The sequence below is a fragment of the Phasianus colchicus genome, chromosome 30 (assembly GCF_987193195.1).
Source record: "Phasianus colchicus chromosome 30, bPhaCol1.hap1.1, whole genome shotgun sequence".
Lineage (NCBI taxonomy): Eukaryota > Metazoa > Chordata > Aves > Galliformes > Phasianidae > Phasianus > Phasianus colchicus.
The window spans coordinates 646,049-655,356 of NC_143465.1; positions in this window are offsets into that span (position 1 = coordinate 646,049).

Here is a 9,308-nt window from a genome sequence, read left to right on the forward strand (position 1 = left end):
TGTAGTCTTCTCAGCCACAAAGGCACACTGCTGACTCATGGGCAACTTGTTGGCTCCCAGGACACCCAGGTCCTTCTCAACAGACATCTTTTCCAGCAGCCCAGCCCCTAACCTGTGCTGATGCATGCGGGTATTCCTCCCCAGGTGCAGGATCCTACATTTGCCCTTGTTGAACCTCCTAACATTCCTCTCTGCCTGTCTGCTCTGTGCAGCTCTCACCAAATGGCAGCACAGCCTTCTGGCATGTCAGTCACTCCTCCCATCTTTGTATCATCAGCAAACTTGCTGAGAGTGAACACTGTCCCTTCATCCAGATCATTAATGAAGATACTTAACAAGTCTGGACCCCTGAGGAGCACCACTTGCTACAGACCTCCAACTAGACTCTTCACCACTCTGAGCTCTATCTACCCTCCAGTTCTCAATTTACCTCACTCATTTATCCCACACTTCCTAAGCTTACCTACAAGGAAGTTATGGAAAACAGTGTTGAAAGCTTTTTCAAAAGTTTTTATCGAAACCTCATTTTAAGCAGCAGAACCACATTTTTGCTCGTATTCCTTTTACTGGCGACATACTTCCAGAAGCCTTACCTTTTATCCTTGACTTCTCCCACCAAATTTAATTCCAAGTGGGCCTTAGCCTTCCCTGTTGTGTCCCCACAGGCCCTGAGAACATTCCTGTTTACTTTCCAGGTGGCCAGACTCTTTTTTCACATTTCATAGACTTTCTTCTTCTCTTTAAGTTTTTCCATGAGCTCCTTGCTCTTCCTCACAGGTCTCCTGCCATTTTTGCCTGATTTCTTTCTCTTAGGGATGCGTCTATCTTGAGCTTGGAAAAAGTGGTTCTTAAATATCAACCAGCTCTCATGGGCCTCCTTACCTTGCTATGCTTTCGCCCATGGGGTACCTCTAGGTATTCCTCGAGGAGGTTAAAGTTGACTCTCTCAAAGTAGGTTGTGATCCTACTTATTACCTTGCTCTTTCCATTCAGGATCCTGAATTTCACTATCTCATGATAGCTGCATTCCAGGCTGCCCCCAACCTTCACATCCCCAGTCTGCCCTCCCTTGTTGGTAAGAACAAGGTCCAGCAGCACACCTCTCCTCACTGGCTCCTCCACCACCTGCATCAGAAAGTTGTCTTTAACACACTGCAGGAATTTCCTGGACCATGTGCACCTGGCAGCATTGCTTACCCAACAAATACCAGGGTATTTGAAGTCTCCCAGAAGAACCAGTGCCTGTTATCATGACTCTACTTCCAACTGTTTGCAGAGGATCTCATCAACTTGCTCCTTCTGATGATAGAATGGCCTGGGTTGCAAAGGACCACAATGACCATCAGTTCCAACCCCCTGCTGTGTGCAGGTCACCAACCAGCAGCCCAGGCTGCCCAGAGCCACATCCAGCCTGGCCTTGGATGCCTGCAGGGATGGGGCATCCACAGCCTCCTTGGGCAACCTGTTCCAGTGCCTCACCACCCTCTGGCTCAAAAACTTCCTCCTAATATCCAACCTAAACCTCCCCTGTCTCAGTTTAACACCATTCCCCCTTGTCCCATCACCATCCACCCTCACAAACAGCCGTTCCCCTCCTGTTTATCCGCTCCCTTCAAGCACTGGAAGGCCACAATGAGGTTTCCCCACAGCCTTCTCTTCTCCAAGCTAAACAAGCCCAGTTCCCTCAACCTTTCCTCATAGGCTCCTCTCAGAAGCAGTGTGGCCAGCTGGCCTGGAATGTCTGATGGAGTTATCTCTAGACCCGTCCAAGTCCTTTGACAGTGGGACAGCAGGCCCACAGTCCCACCAGCCCTAGGAAAAAAAAAGAAAAGAAATGGGATGCCTGGTGTGTCAGTTGTTCACTGGCAGTTTGGCCCAGTTCTGTGAGCAATGGGGCAGGGGCTCACAGACCCACACCATGGCAAAGGGGGATGGGAAAAAATGGGAAAGTGTAGGGTGAGAGGAGGTGGGAAACAGAACGGCAGCAGTGATCTGAGGAGGAAATAAAATTGATTAAATATGATTTTAGAATGCGAGATAAAACCATATAGTATAATATATAATTGGAATAGAGGCTAATAAAACAAATTGAAAGGGAGAGAGAGGCTCCAGAACTAAAGGCCTTACTCTAAAACTGAAGGTGAGATGGCTGGGGAACCCAACCACACACTGCCAGCAGTGAAATGAGAGTCGTGTAACTTGCAAGGAGTTTTATCTTTTCCTCTGAATGCAAAGTCCCCTGGGGTGTGCAGTTCTTCTTCTCTTCTGAGAACCGGGTACCCAGAAAATTGCAGCCCTTGGTGCTGGAGCATTAACTCTTTAACTCCCCATGCTCTACACAATGTTATGATGTGGAATACCTGTAACAAAACTCATAAAACCATGACGGGGGGCTTGTTGGGATGGGGCTTTAATTAGGGAGGGTTTTTAGGGAGGTTAGTGTGATGGAGGGGTTTATCAGTGGGGGTTTAATTAGGGTGGGGGTTGTTGGGGTGGGTGTTTTTTTGGGGTGGGGGGTTATTGGGGTGCAGGTTTAATTAGGGTGGGAGGGGTTAGGGGTGAGGCAGTTATTGGGACAGAGGGGGTTATTAGAGGAAGTTTTATTAGGCTGGGGGCTTTATTGGAGTGAAGGGGTTTATTGGGATGGGGGGTTTCTTGGTGGGTGTTATTAGGGTGAGGGTGTTTACTGGGAAGGGGGTGGTTGGAGTGGAGGAGTTGTTGGGGTGGAAATTTTAATAAGGTGGGTTTTTGGGGGGGTCGAGGGGGTTATTAGGAGGGAGGAGATTATTAGAGGGCGTTTTATTGGGGTGGGGGGTCTTGAGGTGGAGTTTGCTGCTACCTGTTGAATACAATGCAATACCGTGATGGTTTTTAATGGATTTTTAGGGTCAGGGCTATCACAATTATTTTAGGGTCAGTAGGATTACGATTAACGTTACTTTTAGGCTTAAGGTTGTAGTTACTGTAACGACTGCTTTTTGGATTTGAATGAAGTGCAACGCCTGAGCAACGCAGAGGAACGCAATGGGAATAACGGGGCAAGGAAAGGAGAACGCATGGGGAAAGCAAGGGAAAGGCGAGAGGGAAAGGACGGGCCACGAGTGCACTGCTCGTCCGCCCCTGGGTGGTCAGTAGAAATTTCTGCCCTTTTTATGCCTCCGAGCGTTTGGGAGTCACTCTCTGGAGGACTAAGCACAATAGAGCTTGGAGGACTGGCTGCGCAGAGCGGTTAGAGCGAAGAGCCCGCACACGTCTGGATTCTGAACGCATGCGTGTTAGTGCCTGGAGGACCTTTAACCATAGAGACGGGCGGCGCAGAGCGGAGACAGAACGCTCCCGCTGCAGTTCCGCGCTTTGGCCACGCGGGGGCAGCAGAGACTGAAGGGGGCCGCAGCTCCGCGTCGGGCGCTCCGTTCGTTTTCCTTCAGCTTTCGGGTGAAGAATTCAGTGTTTGGAAGAGGGGGAAATAAAGGAAGAAAAGAAAAATTCGCCAAACCCAGGAAAGCTATGTTAATTGTTCGCGAATTCCTGTGTAAAGAAGGACGGAATCTGTGCTTAGCTCCTGTGCGGTGAACTGCTGTCTACTTAAGGACACTGCGGAGCTCTGGATGCTAAACTGTTTTAGGGATGAATTCAAGGTGTGTGGGGTCCTCGTGATGGATGGGGAGCGCGGTGTAAAGGCTGTAGGTGCAACAAGTGCCCCTGAGCAACGCCAGCTCCGCTTCCTCCAGCCCTGCTCCCTCCCCTTCATTATTTACTGCTTTAATTGCCTGCGTGAGTGATCTGACAGATGGATGATCTTTGAAATGATTCAAAGCAACAACAGAAGAAGGGCATGAGAGAGGACTGCCAGAAATATGCGTGTATGCATGTGTGTAAGGGAGAGAACAGGATCTGGGCCGTGTGTTAAGCGTCTCAGACCTGATCTGCACGCAGGAGCATTTGCAGGAGCCCCAGGGGCAGCTGCCACGTGCAGTCAGTGGGCACAGGCAGCACGAGCTCCTCCGCGGGGCTGCGGGGCTGAAGTTGCACAGGTGCACACCGCTTTGGGGCGGGCAAATGGCAGGGAGGAGGACGGGTGTCTTGCTGGGTTTCTGACCCCCAGTCAGCCTGCACCCGCACTAGGAAGCTTGCAGGGGTCTGCGAGCCTGAAAAGATGGCAGATGTTTCATCTGGGCTTGGATTGGTGCTGTGGAGAGCCTGGTGTGGAGCTCGGGTGAGATGTTTTCACAGAATCACAGAATTGCCAGGCTTGGAAGGGACCTCAAGGATCATGAATCTCCAACCCCCCTGCCACATGCAGGGCCACCGACCAATCCACCTAATGCCAGACCAGGCTGCCCAGGGCCCCATCCAACCTGGCCTTGAACACCTCCAGGGATGGGGCATCCACAACCCCTCTGGGCAGCTGTTCCAGCACCTCACCACTCTCTCTGTAAAGAATTTCCCCCTGACATCCAACCTAAATCTTCCCTCCCTCAACTTAAAACCATTTCCCCTTGTCCTACTGTCACTCACCCTTTCAAAGAGTTGATTCCCCTCCTGTCTGTAGGCTCCCTTTAGGTACTGCAGGCTGCAATGAGGTCACCCCACAGCCTTCTTTTCTCCAGGCTGAACAAGCCCAGCTCCCTCAGCCTGTCTTCATAGGGGAGGTGCTCCAGTCCCCTGCTCATCTCTGGGGCTCCTCTGGCCCCTCTCCAACAGCTCCCTGTCTTTTTTGTACTGGGGGCTCCACACTTGGACACAGTACTCCAGATGGGGCCTCACAAGAGCAGAGTAGAGGGGAACAATCACCTCCCTGTCCCTGCTGGCCACCCCTCTTTTGATGGAGCCCAGGATCCCATTTGCCTTCCGAGCCACAAGGGCACACTGCTGGCTCATGTTAAGTTTTTCGTCTACCAAGACCCCCAGGTCCTTCTCCACAGGGCTGCTCTCAAGGACCGCTCCTTCCAGTCTGTAGGGATGCCTGGGATTCCTCCAGCCCAAGTGCAAAACTCTGCACGTTGCCGTGTTGAACCTCATCAGGTTCACCCAGTCCCACCTTTCCAGCCTCTCGAGGTCCCTCTGAATGGCATCCCTTCCTTCCACCGTGTCAACCACACCACTCAGCTTGGTGTCGTCAGCAAACTTGCTGAGGGTGCACTCGATTCCGTCATCGATGTCATTGATAAAGATGTTAAAGAGCACCGGTCCCAAGACAGATCCCTGGGGGACACCGCTCGTTACCAGCCTCCACCTGGACATGGAGCCATTGATGACCACCCTCTGTCTGCGGCCTTTCAACCAGTTTCTTATCCATCGAGTGGTCCTTCCATCAAATCCACATCCCTCCAGTTTGGAGATAAGGATGTGGTGGGGGACCATGTCAAAGGCCTTGCTCAAGTCCAGGTAAATGACATCGGTCGCCTTTCCCTTGTCCACCGATGCCGTCACTCCATCATAAAAGGCCACCAGTTTGGTCAAGCATGACCTTCCTCTGGTGAAGCCGTGCTGGCTGTCACGGATCACACGCCCTTTCCTCATGTGATCAAGCATGTCATCCAGGATGATCTGTTCCATGATCTTCCCAGGCACAGAGGTGAGACTCACTGGCCTGTAGTTCCCGGGGTCCTCCTTGCTCCCTTTCTTGTAAATGGGAGTGACGTGACCCTTCCTCCAGTCATCCGGGACCACACCAGACAGCCACGACTTCTCAAATATGATGGAGAGCGGCTCGGCAACCACCTCAGCCAGCTCCTTCAGAACCCTGGGATGCACGCCATCCAGCCCCATAGACTTGTACACATTCGGTCTCATCAGGCGGTCTCGGACCTGCTCTGTCCTCACAGCGGGGGGGATTTACCACCCCAGTCCCCACCCAGAGGTGTAGGGATGCAGGGCTCAGGGACGGGAGGAGTACTGGAGTCCTGGCCGCCAGTGAAGACCGAGGCAAAGAACTCATTCAGTACCTCAGCCTTCTCTCCATCCGTTAAAGCCAGTTCTCCTTTTACATTTACCAAAGGAGGTAAACTTGCTTTGGCCTGTCTCTTCTGGCCAATGTACCTATAGAAAGTCTTCCTGTTGTTTTTCACGTCCCTCGCCAAGTTCAGTTCCACCTGCGCCTTGGCTTTCCTGATCCCACATCTGCAAGTCCGGACGGCATCCCTGTATTCTTCCCAGGTGGCATGCCCTTGTTTCCAGAGTTTGTACACACCTTTCTTCGCCCTCAGCTCCCTCAGCAGGTCCTTGCTGAGCCACGCCGGCATCTTCCCTCCTCTGCCCGCTTTCTTATTCAGTGGGACAGAGAGTTCTTGCGCTCTCAGGAAGGCGTCCTTGAAGAGTAACCAGCTCTCCTCAGCATTTTTGTTTTTAAAGAAAGCATCCCAGGGGATCTCGGCCAACAGTCCATTGAACAGCTTAAAGTTTGCTCTCCCAAAGTTCAGGGTCCTGATGCCACTCTTCACCAGGCCCACAGTTCTCGAGATCACAAACTCAACCTGAGCGTGGTCACTGCAACCCAGGCTGCCTCCAGCCTTAACACCATTCATTATTTCCTCCACATTGGTGAGCAGCAGGTCCAGCAGCGCTTCACCTCTGGTCAGTCTGTCCAACACCTGGACCAGAAAGTTATCATCAACACATTCTAGGAGCCTCCTGGACCTCTTGCAACTCGCCGTGTGGTCCATCCAGGAGATATCCGGGTGGTTGAAGTCCCCCGTCAGGACAAGAGCCTGCGAGCACGAAGCCTCCCGCTTCTGAAGCAGGAAAGCCTCGTCAACAGTCTCCCCTTGATCAGGTGGCCTATAGTATACTCCTATCACCAGCTGGCCTTTGTTAGACCCATCCCTAATTCTAACCCACAGGCTCTCAACTTGATCATGACTGTTTCTCAGAGGAAGCTCCTCACAGTCTATCCACATCCTCCTCCCATTTCTGCTTAGTTTTTACCCATTGTAGTATGCTGGCATAACCTCTCATAGTTAACCTTCCCCTCTGGCTATCATTCAAACCACTGAACTGTTTGTACCAGTACATCTCTTTACATTACTCAGAAATGCAGGTCTTCCTTTCTGCAAGCAGAAATTTGTTTTGTGTCGGAACTCCGTGGTGCCTCTTTGGACCTTTTACTGTCACAACTAAAAACAACATTACATTCCCCACAATTAGCATGTGTGATGCTGGGCAATCACTGTTCCCAACAATACCGGCCCAGATGGCTCCATAACCAGGGCAGCAGACTTCAGGAATAGACACTTCACTTGCTGGATGGTTGGAGTCTTGGTTTGGTAAATGGAAAGGAGTGGCAGCATTCATGCTTACATCTTTAATTATGGTAGCAGGAGTCCTAACAGCAACCAGCTGTTGTATTATCCTCAGCGTTAGAGAGTTGAACTAGATGATCTTAGAGGTTTTTTCCACCCTGAATGATTCTGAGATTCTTCCAAGGCACCTCAATCAAACCAGTATGTTCCAGCTCCAGCCTTACTCACATCTTCTGTTTGTCTCCATATCCTAGTGGTGATATGACCACATGTGTCTCCATATCCTAGTGGTGATATGACCACATGTGTCTCCATATCCTAGTGGTGGTATGCAGTCACAGAAACATGCTGGGAAGATTCACATGACTGAAGCATGATGATAAGGACTACAAGATGTTCAGAAGATATAGGCAGAGCAGGAAGCGTGGGGAATTGCCCTCTAAGTTAAGGAGTAGATAGATTGCAAAGAGCTGCCTCTGAAATATAGCCATGATCAGGTTGAGAAGCCCAATAAAGGACGTCTGGTGGTGGGGGTCTACTACAGGCCACTTGATCAAGGGGAGCCTGTGGATGAGGCTATAAGCTTGCACGCTCTCGTGCTGATGGGAGATTTCAGGCACCCAGATATATGCTAGGAAAGCAACACGGGCTGCAGCCAATTGAAGAGACTCCTGGAGCGTGCTGAGGATACCCTCCTGGCCCAGGTATTGGAGGTGAAGCATTACTGCACCTGGTGCTCACCAATGTAGAGGAGTTCGTTGAGGATTATAGAACTGGAGACAGTCTGGGCTGTAGCACCAATGGCCTGGATGAATTTGTGAACTCACAGACCTGCAAAAAAGCCAAGACAGAACCCAGAACTTCAGAAGAGCAAACATTTATCTTTTAAAAGAATTACTGAATGATATTCCCTGGGAAACAGTCCTAAGGGACAACAGAACAGAACAGAGCTAGCAGCTCTTTGAACAAACCTTTCCAAGAAAGAAAAAAAATCCTTCCCAGTGTAAACAAAGAGCAAGCTTACGACCTCCTGATGAGAATTAACATGGGCTGATCTATGAGGGCTCGCAACTGGATAATCTTTGAGGTTTCTTCCAACCCAAGGCATTCTATGATTCTATGATTTAGGAACAGTTCCAAAGAAGAGCCAAGAAGATGATCAGAGAGCTGAAGCACCTCTCTGATGAGGAGCAGGCTGTGGGAACTGGGCTTGTTCAGGCTGGAGGTGGATGAGGAGACTTCACAGTGGCCTTCCAGTACTTAACAGGAGCTTATAAGAGGGAGAGTGACTTTCTACATGGTCTGATGGTGACAGGACAAGGAATAACAGCCTTAAACTAAAAAGGAGATTCAAGTTAGATGTTAGGAAGAAATTTACTCAAGGTGGTGAGGAACTGAAACAGTCTGCCCAGATGAGCTGTGAATGCTCTGGAGGTGTTCAGTGCCAGAGTGGATGCGGCCCTAGGCACCTGGATCTAGGGGGTGGAAACTAGCTCGTGGCATGAGGGCTGGAACTGGATGGGTTTTAAGGTCCCTTTCAGCACAAGCCATTCTATGATAGGGGGGCTATAGGGGTTTCAGGGAGCTATGGGACCTATAGGGGTCTATATGTGGGCACAGGGCTGGGACATGGGGCTCTTATAGGGTTTGGGAGATATAAGGGATCTAGAGGGTGCTATATGTGATAGTAGGAGCTATAGGGATGCTATAGGTGGTTCTGGGAGCTATAGAGATGCTATGGATGCACTACAGGGTTTCTGGAAGCTATAGAGGTGCGATGGGAGTGCTACAGAACTGCTATAGTTGGTCCTATAGGCAATCCTCAGAGCTACAGAGGGGAAACCGTGGTGCTGCAAGGGTCTTGGGAGCTACAGAGTGCCATAGGTAATCCCACTGATGTCCTGGGAGCTACAGGAGCTCATGGGAGGTAGAGGGAGCCGTGGGGATGTTACATGCAGTGCTGAGAATTACAGGAGTGTTAGGGGGATGCTTTGGGGGTGGGGGGGCCACAGGTTGTCTTGGGAGAGACAGGGTGGCTACGGGGTAGGCTATCATCGTATCTATACA